The sequence below is a fragment of the Phyllobates terribilis genome, unplaced genomic scaffold (assembly GCF_046119375.1).
Source record: "Phyllobates terribilis strain yellow unplaced genomic scaffold, ASM4611937v1 Scaffold_134__1_contigs__length_4944459, whole genome shotgun sequence".
Classification (NCBI taxonomy): Eukaryota; Metazoa; Chordata; class Amphibia; order Anura; family Dendrobatidae; genus Phyllobates; species Phyllobates terribilis.
The window spans coordinates 497947-513973 of NW_027362894.1; the positions used below are offsets into that span (position 1 = coordinate 497947).

General features: G+C 46.6%; 5 non-coding genes and 2 pseudogenes across 5 annotated transcripts; all 7 read right to left on the reverse strand.

The window, feature by feature from the left end:
* Nucleotides 1-66: 66 nt before the first annotated feature.
* On the reverse strand, nt 67-257 carry LOC141203961 (U2 spliceosomal RNA). Its single transcript, XR_012274937.1, has one exon. It is a non-coding gene; the product is annotated as a U2 spliceosomal RNA (small nuclear RNA).
* A 1115-nt stretch (nt 258-1372) lies between these two features.
* Nucleotides 1373-1563, reverse strand: LOC141204154 (U2 spliceosomal RNA). Its single transcript, XR_012275126.1, has one exon. It is a non-coding gene; the product is annotated as a U2 spliceosomal RNA (small nuclear RNA).
* A 1115-nt stretch (nt 1564-2678) lies between these two features.
* On the reverse strand, nt 2679-2854 carry LOC141204264 (U2 spliceosomal RNA; annotated as a pseudogene).
* Nucleotides 2855-9085: 6231 nt separating this feature from the next.
* LOC141204191 (U2 spliceosomal RNA) lies at nt 9086-9276 on the reverse strand. Its single transcript, XR_012275160.1, has one exon. It is a non-coding gene; the product is annotated as a U2 spliceosomal RNA (small nuclear RNA).
* A 1115-nt stretch (nt 9277-10391) lies between these two features.
* Nucleotides 10392-10586, reverse strand: LOC141204255 (U2 spliceosomal RNA). The gene has a single exon (XR_012275222.1). It is a non-coding gene; the product is annotated as a U2 spliceosomal RNA (small nuclear RNA).
* Nucleotides 10587-14033: 3447 nt separating this feature from the next.
* On the reverse strand, nt 14034-14210 carry LOC141204467 (U2 spliceosomal RNA; annotated as a pseudogene).
* A 1115-nt stretch (nt 14211-15325) lies between these two features.
* On the reverse strand, nt 15326-15516 carry LOC141204102 (U2 spliceosomal RNA). Its single transcript, XR_012275075.1, has one exon. It is a non-coding gene; the product is annotated as a U2 spliceosomal RNA (small nuclear RNA).
* Nucleotides 15517-16027: the final 511 nt, after the last annotated feature.

Consider the following 16027-nt stretch of genomic DNA (forward strand, 5'->3'; position numbering starts at 1 on the left):
CAAACAAGCAAAATGAACAAAAAACATTGAATTCAATTCTTTCTGATTTTAGAAACTGCATTAAAGAAGGGGTGCACCGGTCCTGGAGATACTGCAATACCAGGTCAATGCGTGGAGTGGACAGAGCAAGCTCTTTTTCCATCTCCCTGTTCTAAAAATCCATTTAATATATGGTCCCCAGATAGGGGACGTATCAGATATTAAACTGATAAGAACAGATACTACACTTGATCTTAGCCAAAAGGCCGAGAAGCGATAACCAGAATTGGTTTCAAACTACGGAGCCACCCAAGGATCCTGAAAAGTCCATTTGTGGAGATGAGCTCCTGGACTCCCGTTAAGAAGACATGTTGTCAACCTCTAGATCCCTTACATGCCTGCACTTTTCGGCTTGCTGCTGCTGCAATCCACGCGTTTTAGATCTGCATAACTCCACCTCTTTAAACACAGCACCTTCACCCCCTGCTGTTCCCACCCGCCTCAACACCGTTGGAAGGGAGGAGAACCAATTAAGGCGGGGGGTGGGGTGGAACGAGCAGCTGTCTACCCTTAGCAGGAGGGCTCCTGATTACATACCTCTCCTGCTGCTGCTGCTGCTGGCTGTCCAGCAGCAGACTGAAGGTGGCTGCTGCTGTGCACAGGTATATAAAGGCTCAGAGCCTATTATGACACGCGCAGCCAGCGTTCCATTGCCACATTCCATCTACTGCAGGCAGGATACCTGGCTGGCTGAATGTCGCTGAGAAGCTCACAGAGACCGCCATAAGCAACAGTTTAACAGAATGCCACAGACTAATCAACCAAACTTTTTGGGTTGGGTTCTCTTTTATAGTCTGCAGGCATTAAATGAAAGAAGTCAGTGTTCCAGCAGAAGGAGACAACGTTTCAGAAAAGGCATTGTAGCAAACCAAAAAATAAATTTTAAGCGCAGCAGAGTAACCAGCGCACATACCTGTTAGCTCAGGTGAGTTTAAAAGGCTGCTGTTGATAACAAGGGCATTTGCTAAATAGATGGTGTGTGTGCAACAATATACTGAAAGGTCAATTATATTGTGCAGCTTATCTCACCACCTGTAGTTATTTAGGTGAAAGCTCCAAAATGCTTGCCTAATATGTCTGTTTATCCAAAAGGAAGTAAAAAGGGAGAGCTAGAAAGATAGCATTGCATCACATTACATGGCAATGCAATGCACAGTTGCTGAAGTTGAACCAAAATGAGCTTGTAATCTGGCTTCTGCAACTTTGAACATGAAAAATCCAATGAGGAGAAGAAAAGCAAAGCCAAAGAGTCCATCCCAAAATCCGACAAACAAGCAAAATGAACAAAAAACATTGAATTCAATTCTTTCTGATTTTAGAAACTGCATTACAGAAGGGGTGCACCGGTCCTGGAGATACTGCAATACCAGGTCAATGCGTGGAGTGGACAGAGCAAGCTCTTTTTCCATCTCCCTGTTCTAAAAATCCATTTAATATATGGTCCCCAGATAGGGGACGTATCAGATATTAAACTGATAAGAACAGATACAACACTTGATCTTAGCCAAAAGGCCGAGAAGCGATAACCAGAATTGGTTTCAAACTACGGAGCCACCCAAGGATCCTGAAAAGTCCATTTGTGGAGATGAGCTCCTGGACTCCCGTTAAGAAGACATGTTGTCAACCTCTAGATCCCTTACATGCCTGCACTTTTCGGCTTGCTGCTGCTGCAATCCACGCGTTTTAGATCTGCATAACTCCACCTCTTTAAACACAGCACCTTCACCCCCTGCTGTTCCCACCCGCCTCAACACCGTTGGAAGGGAGGAGAACCAATTAAGGTGGGGGGTGGGGTGGAACGAGCAGCTGTCTACCCTTAGCAGGAGGGCTCCTGATTACATACCTCTCCTGCTGCTGCTGCTGCTGGCTGTCCAGCAGCAGACTGAAGGTGGCTGCTGCTGTGCACAGGTATATAAAGGCTCAGAGCCTATTATGACACGCGCAGCCAGCGTTCCATTGCCACATTCCATCTACTGCAGGCAGGATACCTGGCTGGCTGAATGTCGCTGAGAAGCTCACAGAGACCGCCATAAGGAACAGTTTAACAGAATGCCACAGACTAATCAACCAAACTTTTTGGGTTGGGTTCTCTTTTATAGTCTGCAGGCATTAAATGAAAGAAGTCAGTGTTCCAGCAGAAGGAGACAACGTTTCAGAAAAGGCATTGTAGCAAACCAAAAAAGAAATTTTAAGCGCAGCAGAGTAACCAGCGCACATACCTGTTAGCTCAGGTGAGTTTAAAAGGCTGCTGTTGATAACAAGGGCATTTGCTAAATAGATGGTGTTTGTGCAACAATATACTGAAAGGTCAATTATATTGTGCAGCTTATCTCACCACCTGTAGTTATTTAGGTGAAAGCTCCAAAATGCTTGCCTAATATGTCTGTTTATCCAAAAGGAAGTAAAAAGGGAGAGCTAGAAAGATAGCATTGCATCACATTACATGGCAATGCAATGCACAGTTGCTGAAGTTGAACCAAAATGAGCTTGTAATCTGGCTTCTGCAACTTTGAACATGAAAAATCCAATGAGGAGAAGAAAAGCAAAGCCAAAGAGTCCATCCCAAAATCCGACAAACAAGCAAAATGAACAAAAAACATTGAATTCAATTCTTTCTGATTTTAGAAACTGCATTAAAGAAGGGGTGCACCGGTCCTGGAGATACTGCAATACCAGGTCAATGCGTGGAGTGGACAGAGCAAGCTCTTTTTCCATCTCCCTGTTCTAAAAATCCATTTAATATATGGTCCCCAGATAGGGGACGTATCAGATATTAAACTGATAAGAACAGATTTTGCGTTTATATTTAAAATATCGTAGTCTTTATCTTTTCTTCAGAGCTTTAAAATAACATCTTCCATAGGTGATAGTTCCATATACTCAGGGCTCTTTTCTTTCCAAGCTTCTTCATATCCATTAGGTAGTACATATAAATTTCACTTAATGCCAGTCTTATACAATCCTTGACTTCTATATAGTCTCTTTTAAACAACAATATGTTTCTGGTCTTCCATAGAGCACTTTTAACACAACTCAAAGTGCACCATAAAACTCTCTCTTTTTCTTTCGTCATGTTTGGTAAAATCCCATATAAAACCACTTCATGGCTTAAAAAATTAAGACCAGATAAAAATTTTAAAAGCTCACCACAGTCTTTCCACACTTGCTGTGCAAAATCACAATTCCAAATAAGGTGCATAGTAGTCTCATCATTATTGCACTGATGCCTCGGGCAGGTTTGTATAGTGCTAAGTCTTCTTTTATACTGGAAATCACGAGTCGGTAAACATTCCTGCACAATCATCCAAGCTAAGTCTTTATGTTGATTCATCAGGTAAGGTGCATTTGTTAAATTCCATATTTTAGTGACTCTGCTATATGAATAATGGCTTATGGGCGTCAAAGTTTCTTTCTTTTTTAATTGCTGCAGCAGCTTCCTTGCATTCTTCAATGTCTCCATCTCAAAAGAATCTAGGCCATATAATCTGATAACTTTCTCCAGGATGGCATATTGTTGTGGAGGGGATAACAACACTGGGCTTGTTAAAGAAATGGATATCCACTTTCGCCTCCTAAAAATGTGGCCAGCTGCATATCTTAAAAAATGTGCCCAAGGGCTTGAAGCAAACATATATTTAAAACAGAGGCTAAAAAACTTGGAGTATAAAAACAGTTTGACGTTGGGAACATCCTTACCACCAAGGTGGTGCATCTTGTACATTGTTTCTCTCTTCACCTTTTCGAACTTAGAGTTCCACACAAATTCAAACAGCATTCTCTGTAATCTTCTCGCTGTAAGGTCACTTGGGGGATAAACATAACTGAGATATAACATGACAGGAAGCAGAAGGGCCTTAATAATTAAAACTTTACCTTCGATTGTTAATTTTCTTAATTTCCAAAAGTCAATCTTCTTTTGTATTTTGTCCCTTACTCCATCCCAGCTCTTCATTCCATCATTCTGTCGATCAAAAATCACGCCCAGAATTTTAATCTTCTCTGACTGCATCGGGAGATCAGGGATGGACACATCCGCCCAATTGCCACGGACAAAACAATCACATTTCTCAATGTTTAACTTAAAACCTGAGGCTTCACAAAAAAAATTGGTCGTTCTTATAGCTCTCCTGAGAGCGGCAGGTGATGAACAAAAAATAGTAATATCATCCATGTAGCCCATTACCTTCACATCTCTTCCATGTCCTCCAGGGATAGGGACACCTTTAATCACTTTATCCTCTCGTAGCATAGATAAAAGAGGCTCTATTGCACATATAAATAGCACTGGGGACAAAGGGCAGCCTTGCTTCACACCTGAATGCAAAAACACTTCATTAGACAAAAATCCATTGATTAAAATTTTACTAAAAGAGTTCTTATATAAAAGTGCCACTTGCTTGATAAAAATTTCAGGGAAGCCCATTTTTTTTAAAACCAACCATAAAAAACAATGAGAGACACGATCAAAAGCCTTTTGAAAATCCAACGATAAAATTGCTAAGTCTTGCTTCCTGGATTGCTGGTACCATATGACATCGCGGATGGTATTGAGATGCTCCGCAACTCCTCTTCCTGGCACCCCACATACCTGGTCTTCATAAATAACTTTGGATAAAACTTTTTTAAAACGGTTCACTAAAATTTTGGACATCAACTTGTAATCAACATTCAACAGTGTGATTGGTCTCCAGTTTGCCAGATGGGATTTGGCTCCTTTTTTAAAAATCAGGGAGACCAGACCACTTCTCCAAGATATAGGCAGGATATCACACTTAAAAGCTTCTTTGATTACTAAAAACAAGTCGGGTTTTAAAAAATTCCAAAATTCACGATAAAATTCAACAGGCAAACCGTCAGAACCAGGGGTTTTCCCATAGGAAAAACTTTTGATAGCAGCATCTACTTCCGACAAGGTGACTTCAGTGCATAACAATTCTTGGTCTTCGCGGCTCAGACTATTTTTTAATGAATTAAGGGCATCTTCAGTAAAAGACTGGTCTATAGTTTTCTCATTAAAAAGCTGCTGATAAAACTGGTGAGCTTGGTTGAGCATACCTTCAGTTGTAGTTTCACCCTCTAATTCTGTTATCATTTCCTTAGCAGCAACTACTTTTTTAAAAAAAAATCTTGAGCACTTTTCATTTTTCTCCATCACTTCAATTTTTGAGTTATAAATTATTTCCTTACCCTTCGACTCTATACTCTTTTTAATTTCTTTTTTTGTTGCTTCAATTAAATCGTCCATTTCAAGTCCCACATCTCTTAGTTGATAACAGGTCTGCAATTTAGTAATAAGCCTTTTATGCCAAGCGGACTTTTCTCTTGCATTGGCTATGCTGACCTTGATAAAAAAACTTTTTATCTTCATCTTGCTGTATTCCCACCATTCTAGCAGAGTTAAAAATTTTTGTTGTTTTGTTCTTAAATAATTAAAAAACGCTTTAAAATCTGTTCTTACCTTAGGATCTTGTAACAATGTTGTATTTAGCCTCCAAACTCCTCTTGCCTTGACAAGCCCAGGTAATTCTAACTCTGATAGCAACATCTTATGATCTGAAAAAATGTTTGGGATTAAGACAACAGATTTGACATTCACATATTGGGACATGAAAATAAAATCAATACGAGATTTAGAAGAAGAGTTCTCCCAAGTATAACCGGGATCATTACTACGGATCTCTTTCCAGGAGTCTCTAAGAAAAAAATCAGTTAACAAATCCTTTAGTTGTTTCTCTGTTTTGTCTTTTTTAGGAACGGTGGAACTCCCGCTTCTCCCTTCACCAGGCAAGACACAATTGAAATCCCCACAGAACATCAGAGGCGATGAACCAGGTAGGTAATATTGCACATCTTCAAACAACTGATGTCTCTCTTCCTTCACCGGAGAAGCATAAATGTTCAAAAGTCTAAAGTCCACACCTTTAAAACTAATATTTAAGAAAAGAGCACGTCCAGAAGAAATGTCCACAAAAGAGTTGATTTTAAAGTCATGCGACCTAAACAGCACTCCAATGCCAGAGGAACGATTTTCATTATCTCCGGACCAGATAGAGGGCCCATGAGGCCAATCTTTTCTTAAATCTGCATAATTCATATCAAAGTCAATGTTACATTCTTGCAAACAAAAGACATCACAGTCCACTGTTGACAGGTAGGAAAACAAAGCAGCCCTTCTTGTAGAGCCCCTTATACTCCTCACATTGAGCGAGGCTACTTTAATTGATGAGGTCATGATAGGATAGTTCAGGTCACACTACTGTCAGAATCAGACATAAAGCCCACCGATGTTAACGGGCTCTGCACTTCTGAGTCCGAAAAAGAAATGTTTATAGGGTCTGAAGGCCTTGGCTCCTCAGGAGGGGCAGCGGGAGCCATTGGCTTGTATTGCAGAAGACTTGGTTTTAATGGACACTTCTTGGAAGTCTCCCTGGCCACATTCTCATCAGACCTATCATCTGTTTTCCTTTTCCTACGAGTTTCCAGCTCCATTGCTTCTTCCTCCGAGCTAAATGTCCCGATTTCAGCAGAGGGACTCCCCTCCACCACCATATCACCCGGATCAGAATCAGCAGCCCAGTCCTTAGATGAAGCTTCCCTCCTCTCAGGACGGACAGGTTTCTCAGCTGGAGGTTTCTGCATAGACGTGGGCTTATGCGCAGCAGGAATAGGAGAACTGGCAGGTTTTCCCTGCGCAGCAGGCACTGAAGTGCTTGTGGACCCGCCTACAGGGGGTTGTGTTCGCACAGTAGATACAGGAGCACCGGTGGGACCCCCCTTAGCAGCAGGAGCAGGAGGGTTGGTTGGCTTCCTCTGTGCAGCAGGTGCAGACGTACCACCTGATGTACTAGCAGGCTTGGTCTGTGGAGCAGGTACTGGAGAGCTAGAAGACTGCCCCCGCGCTGTAGACGCACCCGCAGGAGCAGGAACAGCAGAGGGTTGCCTCTGCCCCCCGGGAGCAGATGGAGGCACACGGGCAGGTTGCTTTGCCAGCGTTTCAGCATAGGTTTCCGCCTTTTTCTTCAAAGGACACTCCCGGAAGGAGTGACCTGGGACCCGGCAGATGTTGCACACCATCTCATTGGTACAGTCCATTGTGGCATGTCCATGCTTGTAGCACTTCTTACAGATTGCCACCTCCTCCTTGCAGTTCTCATAAGTGTGACCGAAACACATGCATTTCCGGCAGAAGAGGGGCATGTCCGGGTAGAAGAGGCGCCCCCGCTCCCTACCGATCAGGAAACTTGACGGAGGATGACGCTGACCACCAATGCCATTTGGATCTTCACAAAATTTAACAAAAAATTTATGCTTTCCCGTCCAGAGGTTTTCCTCATTCATGACCTTGTGGGAATACCGCAGTTCTGGGAAATAGTTTTGAAGAAAGCAAATAATATTAACTAAGGGAACATGAGGGTTGCTCATCTGAACCACGAGCGGCTTCTCTCCACCGGAGTAAAGGATGACAAAGGTGAGTCCTTTAAGATCCTCATCTGAAAGGTGCAGGTGAATCTGGCGGAAGAGGTTCTGGCACGCATACTCCGACTCCAGAGTCAAAGTGAAGGAACCGGGGCGATCTTGAAGGGCCAGGATGTCTTCCCTCTTTACTCCTAGGATCTCCAGCAGCACTCTCCTCACGAAAAACTTCAAGGTCAACTTCTCCTTGGATGCATCGTCCACTTCGATCTTGAAAGAGTTCTTGATGCGAAGGTCACCAGCTCTGGCATAGCGCACTGCGGCCGCTACTGCTGATGCCATCTTCAAAAGGTAGATAGGGTCGATCGCCTTCTTGGTTTCTTTGCGTATCTGCCCCCTAAAGCAGCATGAGGCTTAAGACGGCTTTTACACCGCCGATGCCTCAAGGCCAAGGGCACGATTGGCTTAGAATCCTTCTGGCAAGATGTGGTATCTTAGCCAAAAGGCCGAGAAGCGATAACCAGAATTGGTTTCAAACTACGGAGCCACCCAAGGATCCTGAAAAGTCCATTTGTGGAGATGAGCTCCTGGACTCCCGTTAAGAAGACATGTTGTCAACCTCTAGATCCCTTACATGCCTGCACTTTTCGGCTTGCTGCTGCTGCAATCCACGCGTTTTAGATCTGCATAACTCCACCTCTTTAAACACAGCACCTTCACCCCCTGCTGTTCCCACCCGCCTCAACACCGTTGGAAGGGAGGAGAACCAATTAAGGCGGGGGGTGGGGTGGAACGAGCAGCTGTCTACCCTTAGCAGGAGGGCTCCTGATTACATACCTCTCCTGCTGCTGCTGCTGCTGGCTGTCCAGCAGCAGACTGAAGGTGGCTGCTGCTGTGCACAGGTATATAAAGGCTCAGAGCCTATTATGACACGCGCAGCCAGCGTTCCATTGCCACATTCCATCTACTGCAGGCAGGATACCTGGCTGGCTGAATGTCGCTGAGAAGCTCACAGAGACCGCCATAAGCAACAGTTTAACAGAATGCCACAGACTAATCAACCAAACTTTTTGGGTTGGGTTCTCTTTTATAGTCTGCAGGCATTAAATGAAAGAAGTCAGTGTTCCAGCAGAAGGAGACAACGTTTCAGAAAAGGCATTGTAGCAAACCAAAAAAGAAATTTTAAGCGCAGCAGAGTAACCAGCGCACATACCTGTTAGCTCAGGTGAGTTTAAAAGGCTGCTGTTGATAACAAGGGCATTTGCTAAATAGATGGTGTGTGTGCAACAATATACTGAAAGGTCAATTATATTGTGCAGCTTATCTCACCACCTGTAGTTATTTAGGTGAAAGCTCCAAAATGCTTGCCTAATATGTCTGTTTATCCAAAAGGAAGTAAAAAGGGAGAGCTAGAAAGATAGCATTGCATCACATTACATGGCAATGCAATGCACAGTTGCTGAAGTTGAACCAAAATGAGCTTGTAATCTGGCTTCTGCAACTTTGAACATGAAAAATCCAATGAGGAGAAGAAAAGCAAAGCCAAAGAGTCCATCCCAAAATCCGACAAACAAGCAAAATGAACAAAAAACATTGAATTCAATTCTTTCTGATTTTAGAAACTGCATTAAAGAAGGGGTGCACCGGTCCTGGAGATACTGCAATACCAGGTCAATGCGTGGAGTGGACAGAGCAAGCTCTTTTTCCATCTCCCTGTTCTAAAAATCCATTTAATATATGGTCCCCAGATAGGGGACGTATCAGATATTAAACTGATAAGAACAGATACTACACTTGATCTTAGCCAAAAGGCCGAGGAGCGATAACCAGAATTGGTTTCAAACTACGGAGCCACCCAAGGATCCTGAAAAGTCCATTTGTGGAGATGAGCTCCTGGACTCCCGTTAAGAAGACATGTTGTCAACCTCTAGATCCCTTACATGCCTGCACTTTTCGGCTTGCTGCTGCTGCAATCCACGCGTTTTAGATCTGCATAACTCCACCTCTTTAAACACAGCACCTTCACCCCCTGCTGTTCCCACCCGCCTCAACACCGTTGGAAGGGAGGAGAACCAATTAAGGCGGGGGGTGGGGTGGAACGAGCAGCTGTCTACCCTTAGCAGGAGGGCTCCTGATTACATACCTCTCCTGCTGCTGCTGCTGCTGGCTGTCCAGCAGCAGACTGAAGGTGGCTGCTGCTGTGCACAGGTATATAAAGGCTCAGAGCCTATTATGACACGCGCAGCCAGCGTTCCATTGCCACATTCCATCTACTGCAGGCAGGATACCTGGCTGGCTGAATGTCGCTGAGAAGCTCACAGAGACCGCCATAAGCAACAGTTTAACAGAATGCCACAGACTAATCAACCAAACTTTTTGGGTTGGGTTCTCTTTTATAGTCTGCAGGCATTAAATGAAAGAAGTCAGTGTTCCAGCAGAAGGAGACAACGTTTCAGAAAAGGCATTGTAGCAAACCAAAAAAGATATTTTAAGCGCAGCAGAGTAACCAGCGCACATACCTGTTAGCTCAGGTGAGTTTAAAAGGCTGCTGTTGATAACAAGGGCATTTGCTAAATAGATGGTGTGTGTGCAACAATATACTGAAAGGTCAATTATATTGTGCAGCTTATCTCACCACCTGTAGTTATTTAGGTGAAAGCTCCAAAATGCTTGCCTAATATGTCTGTTTATCCAAAAGGAAGTAAAAAGGGAGAGCTAGAAAGATAGCATTGCATCACATTACATGGCAATACAATGCACAGTTGCTGAAGTTGAACCAAAATGAGCTTGTAATCTGGCTTCTGCAACTTTGAACATGAAAAATCCAATGAGGAGAAGAAAAGCAAAGCCAAAGAGTCCATCCCAAAATCCGACAAACAAGCAAAATGAACAAAAAACATTGAATTCAATTCTTTCTGATTTTAGAAACTGCATTAAAGAAGGGGTGCACCGGTCCTGGAGATACTGCAATACCAGGTCAATGCGTGGAGTGGACAGAGCAAGCTCTTTTTCCATCTCCCTGTTCTAAAAATCCATTTAATATATGGTCCCCAGATAGGGGACGTATCAGATATTAAACTGATAAGAACAGATTTTTTTTGATTGAATATATCTTTTATTAGCACAAAAAATAAGTTAACAGACAGTGTACAGTGCCGCAGCCCAGTACACACAGAATTCTACATCATATTTACATAGCATGAGGATACGACGCACTAACTAGACACATCACACCCCTATGCTACACAAAACACTTAATCTGAAAGAAAAAGCATGTCAATCAATACAGTACGACGAACCGTGATAAGGGATGGGGATTGGGAAAAAGGGGATGGGGAGGGGAAAATCACAGGCCCGAAGCTTTATTGAAAGACAAGACACATAAGGGGAGAGGGGGAGGAGGGGTTTAGTCCTCATCCTCGTCCTCCGGACCGTCCATGATGGAATAGTCTCTGAGCAGGCTGTGGATCAGCCTGCGGCAGTCCTGGATGGACATCCTCTCCCTCCTCAAGATGAGCCGGTTCCTGGCGACCCAAACGGCATCCTTGAAGCAGTTCATAAGGCGCCAAGCCTCCTGGATGGCTCCGACGGTATGAACCCCAGGGAAGAGTCCGTAAAGCACAGAATGGTGCGATAGGCTCGCCCTGGGGACAGAGTTCCTCAGGTCGTCCTCAAGTGCAGTCAATAGGCGCTGTGCAAATCCGCAGTCCCAAAAAGTGTGCAAAGATGTTTCCTCCACGAAGGGGCACCTTGGGCAGTACCGGGTCTTGCACAGGTTCCGGGCATGCATGAATGACCGGACGGGCAGTCCGCCCTGAATCGCCATCCACGACAAGTCCTTGTGCCCGTTGGTCAGCCTGTCAGACGACACATTTGTCCACACAGTCTCCAGCGTGTCCTGGTGAAGTCCTATGATGTTCTCCACGTCATCCTTGGCTCTGATTAGCTTGTGGATAGTTTTGGGCTTCCACAAGTCGGGCTTGAGTCCCTCCAGTTGATGCTCCCCCACAAATCGAACGACGTCTCCGTAGAACCATGGCGTCGTCCAGTTGTAGGGGAAGGAGCTGTCCCACTTGTCCCAGCCGAGTCGCCTCCAAAGAGGAAGCAGGAAGAAGCGAGACATGGACCTGCCCGCGGAGCCATTCTTGACTTGCAAAGTCCGGCGGACACAATCACACACAAAAGAGGATCGCAGGAGGGTGGGGATATCTGGAACGCCCTTCCCACCCTTGCGAGGCTCCTTGTACATGACGGCCCGCCTGACTCTGTCCATCTTGGATCCCCAGACAAAGTGAAACACTGTCCTGGTAATGGCCCTGCACACAGTGACGTGTGGGGGCCAGGCCTGCGCCGTGTACTGCAAGACGGGCAGGACCTCATTACGCAGGACGAGTGCCTTACCCTCACAAGTGAGGTGTCTGAGGCTCCAGAGTCCGATCCGTTGCTTCACCTTGGCCAAGCGTTCTTGCCAGGACTTGAGGGCCGCTCCTTCCTTCCCGAACCAGACTCCCAGCACCTTGAGGAAATCCGGTTGAATGTTGAAAGGGAAGGGGGCGGAGGAGGCCGGCTGCCAAACCCCGAAGAGCATGGCTTCCGACTTCCTGCAGTTGACTTTGGCCCCTGAAGCCCGGCCGAACCTCTCACACGTCTGGACGAGGGCGTCGACTGAACCACGATCAGCGCAGAAGACGGTGACGTCGTCCATGTAGAGCGAGCACTTGACCTCGTGTCGTCCCGGACCCGGTGCGGTGATCCCTCTGATCTCTCCATTCTGCCGGATAGCCTCTGCGAAGAGTTCTATAACACAAACAAAAAGAAGAGGTGATAGAGGGCAGCCTTGTCTGACCCCAGAGAGGACAGGGAAGGGGTCAGTCTTCCAGCCGTTCACCAACACCGAGCTGTGGATATCAAAATACATCAGACGGACATACGAACAAAACATGTTACCCAAACCTAACCGGTGCAGAGCTCGGCCCATGAACTCGTGGGAAACCCGGTCGAAGGCCTTCTCCTGATCCAAGGAGACCAGGGCCGCGTGTGCGCGGCGGACCTTGATGTACTCGACCGTGTCCCGCACGAGAGCGAGGCTGTCTGCGATGCGACGTCCAGGGATGCCGCAGGTCTGGTCCGGGTGGATGATCCGTCCGATGACCGTCTTAAGTCGTGTCGCCATCGTCTTGGCCAGGATCTTGTAGTCCACGTTGAGCAGAGTGATGGGACGCCAATTCCTCAGGTCGCACCTCTCTCCCTTCCGCTTGTACAGGATCGTGACCATTCCTTCCCTCAAAGATGGAGGCATTCTACCCTCCACCACCATCTCCTCGTACAGGTCCAACAGGTCCGGACAGATGAGGTCTCCCAGCGCTACATAGAGCTCCGCTGGAAGACCATCACTGCCCGGGGTCCTGCCGGTCCTAAAGGATTTAGCGGCAGAGAGCAATTTGCCCACCATCAGAGGTTTGTCCAAGGCTGCCGTGCCTGCAGGATCAAGATGGTTAGTGATACCTGACAGGAACTTATCAGCAGCGTCGGGGTCGGTAGTCTTGTGGGAGTAGAGTTCGCTGTAGAAGTCGCTGACGACCCTCATCACGTCCTCCTTCCCACGTCGCATGTTTCCGCTCTCGTCTCGCAGCTCGTTCAGGGGCGTGTGACCGGCATGAAGTTTCCTGAAAAAGAATGAGTTACATTTCTCACCCTTCTCCAGATTCTCCACTTTGGAACGGAAGATGATTCGCTTGGACTCCTCCTCAAAGTGCCTTTTCAGGCTCTTCTTGGTCTCCTCCAGCTCCTCCCTCACGTCCCAGCCGCAGTGAAGAAGGTCCTGCAGCGACCGCAGCTCGCGCTGCAGCCCTCTGAAGTCCCTCCTCTTCTCACACGCCTGTTGTCGACCCTTGGCCTGAAAGAAACAGCGAAACTCAAGTTTAACATATTCCCACCAATCAGAGACTGTTTGGAAGCTACCATTGTAAGACTGCCACATTGCGTAGGCTGCTCTCAGCTCCTCCACGACTTCATCCTGAGCCAGCAGAGCACAATTCAGCTTCCAGGAGCCGGGGCCGGACGGAAAACCGTCGCCGAGGACACCTTGTAAGTGAATGGCTCTGTGGTCGGAGAAGAAGCAGGAGACCATCGAGTGCCTACTCTGCCTGACTGCCCGAGAGGTGAACACAAAGTCAATCCTGGAGTGGAGTGAGCCATCGGGTCGGCTCCACGAATAGTTCGTGGAGCAACTCCCCATGGAGCCCACCACGTCCTGAAGAGAGGCCTCGGTTACCATCTCGATGAGCAGCTTGGACGTGATGTCCAACTTGGCAGATGTGCCAGAACTACGACCGTCCTCCTCGATGGGGCAGTTGAAATCCCCGGCCATCACTAAGGTCCTGGTGGTGGCAAGCTGAAGCCGCAGGGTCTGGAAAAGCTCCAAACGCTCATTCTTCAGTGGGGACGCATACACGTTGATGAACCTGACAGGTTCTCCTGCCCAGTTGCCATCTACAACAAGAGCCCTGCCGCAGATGAGCTCCTGGACGGACTCAAGCGTGAATGCGCCCCCCCTGATCAGAATTGCGACCCCCGCAGACTTGCAGTCACCCCCACCGGACCAGTAGGATGGACCGTGGGACCACTCCCTGGCCAGATGTTTGAAGGACCTAGAGGAGGGAAGGGAACATTCCTGCAACATATAAACATCACACAACTGGGAAGTAAGGAAGGCATAAATACTACACTTGATCTTAGCCAAAAGGCCGAGAAGCGATAACCAGAATTGGTTTCAAACTATGGAGCCACCCAAGGATCCTGAAAAGTCCATTTGTGGAGATGAGCTCCTGGACTCCCGTTAAGAAGACATGTTGTCAACCTCTAGATCCCTTACATGCCTGCACTTTTCGGCTTGCTGCTGCTGCAATCCACGCGTTTTAGATCTGCATAACTCCACCTCTTTAAACACAGCACCTTCACCCCCTGCTGTTCCCACCCGCCTCAACACCGTTGGAAGGGAGGAGAACCAATTAAGGCGGGGGGTGGGGTGGAACGAGCAGCTGTCTACCCTTAGCAGGAGGGCTCCTGATTACATACCTCTCCTGCTGCTGCTGCTGCTGGCTGTCCAGCAGCAGACTGAAGGTGGCTGCTGCTGTGCACAGGTATATAAAGGCTCAGAGCCTATTATGACACGCGCAGCCAGCGTTCCATTGCCACATTCCATCTACTGCAGGCAGGATACCTGGCTGGCTGAATGTCGCTGAGAAGCTCACAGAGACCGCCATAAGCAACAGTTTAACAGAATGCCACAGACTAATCAACCAAACTTTTTGGGTTGGGTTCTCTTTTATAGTCTGCAGGCATTAAATGAAAGAAGTCAGTGTTCCAGCAGAAGGAGACAACGTTTCAGAAAAGGCATTGTAGCAAACCAAAAAAGAAATTTTAAGCGCAGCAGAGTAACCAGCGCACATACCTGTTAGCTCAGGTGAGTTTAAAAGGCTGCTGTTGATAACAAGGGCATTTGCTAAATAGATGGTGTGTGTGCAACAATATACTGAAAGGTCAATTATATTGTGCAGCTTATCTCACCACCTGTAGTTATTTAGGTGAAAGCTCCAAAATGCTTGCCTAATATGTCTGTTTATCCAAAAGGAAGTAAAAAGGGAGAGCTAGAAAGATAGCATTGCATCACATTACATGGCAATGCAATGCACAGTTGCTGAAGTTGAACCAAAATGAGCTTGTAATCTGGCTTCTGCAACTTTGAACATGAAAAATCCAATGAGGAGAAGAAAAGCAAAGCCAAAGAGTCCATCCCAAAATCCGACAAACAAGCAAAATGAACAAAAAACATTGAATTCAATTCTTTCTGATTTTAGAAACTGCATTAAAGAAGGGGTGCACCGGTCCTGGAGATACTGCAATACCAGGTCAATGCGTGGAGTGGACAGAGCAAGCTCTTTTTCCATCTCCCTGTTCTAAAAATCCATTTAACATATGGTCCCCAGATAGGGGACGTATCAGATATTAAACTGATAAGAACAGATACTACACTTGATCTTAGCCAAAAGGCTGAGAAGCGATAACCAGAATTGGTTTCAAACTACGGAGCCACCCAAGGATCCTGAAAAGTCCATTTGTGGAGATGAGCTCCTGGACTCCCGTTAAGAAGACATGTTGTCAACCTCTAGATCCCTTACATGCCTGCACTTTTCGGCTTGCTGCTGCTGCAATCCACGCGTTTTAGATCTGCATAACTCCACCTCTTTAAACACAGCACCTTCACCCCCTGCTGTTCCCACCCGCCTCAACACCGTTGGAATGGAGGAGAACCAATTAAGGCGGGGGGTGGGGTGGAACGAGCAGCTGTCTACCCTTAGCAGGAGGGCTCCTGATTACATACCTCTCCTGCTGCTGCTGCTGCTGGCTGTCCAGCAGCAGACTGAAGGTGGCTGCTGCTGTGCACAGGTATATAAAGGCTCAGAGCCTATTATGACACGCGCAGCCAGCGTTCCATTGCCACATTCCATCTACTGCAGGCAGGATACCTGGCTGGCTGAATGTCGCTGAGAAGCTCACAGAGACCACCATAAGC